This window comes from Topomyia yanbarensis, chromosome 1, assembly GCF_030247195.1.
Source record: "Topomyia yanbarensis strain Yona2022 chromosome 1, ASM3024719v1, whole genome shotgun sequence".
Taxonomy (NCBI): Eukaryota; Metazoa; Arthropoda; class Insecta; order Diptera; family Culicidae; genus Topomyia; species Topomyia yanbarensis.
Genome location: NC_080670.1, coordinates 16,293,924 through 16,294,996, shown reverse-complemented (window position 1 = coordinate 16,294,996; position 1,073 = coordinate 16,293,924).

The window sequence follows — 1,073 nt, the reverse complement described above, 5'->3', positions numbered from 1 at the left end:
CTATTATTTCGAAACAAAGAAATCCACAATGACCTGTTTACATGATGATTGTCGTCGCACTGAACTAACCATTTCGAAGGTGTTAATTTCAGACCTACCTGGTCGGATGCGGATCAAAAGAAAACAAGCCTAGAAGCTTATTACAAATTCATAAAGAATCTTCTTTTTCCTCTTCTACACGTCCATACAATTCCCTAATCCTCTTCACGCGTGGTCCACAAAGAAAGACCCCCATTCAGACTACTTCATAATGGATAACCCTTCGAGTCAAGTCTTTTCCCTACTCACGCCAATTCCACATCGCCCAGGGAGCTTCTGGTCCCTAATTTGACTTGTAAATGATCTAATATTCCAATAAAATCCACTCCACTCGTCCACTGGTCATCGGAAGCTTGCAGCAGCAGCGGTAGGATTCTGACGCAGAGAAGATGACAGCAAGAGTAGACTGCTCGAGTGGTATCAAAACACTCGAATAATTACGTTTTCGAGTGGGCAGCGATATAGGTATGTTTCAGATGATGATGAAACTGGAACAATATTTTCCCTGATCTACTTGGCCGGTAGCTTGTGTACACAGTGAGAAATCATCGCACGGGTAAAGTAGGCTATGATTGCTTCTTGTTTGTCGTTTGTCGATTTGTGATAGATGAATGCAGTTTAGACTCGTAGCTGTCATATTACTGTCGCGAATAGCTGACTGATTTTCTCGTTTGCTAACGTCAATCTCAGCAGTACTGTTATACCCATGCTTCGAAAGGTATAATTATAGGTTGTAGCACATTACCCTATTGGGATTCAGCTTTAGATCCCTTGTAAAGAAAGGTAGAAATTGACTTTTAAGAGCTTGCTACGATGCGAAGGATTCGTGGAATGAATTAATAATATTTTACAACCAGCAACGATTACTCGAGAACGTTTGACTCAAAGTTAGTCATCATCAAAAAGCAACCCTTGAATTTGACCATACCTAAACAAATTCCTAGAGCGGAGAATCATTGTCATTATCACAGCATGGTGCAAAGTAAGCTCTGTTTTACTATTTCGGAGGTTATACCTGTACAACATTGGCATCA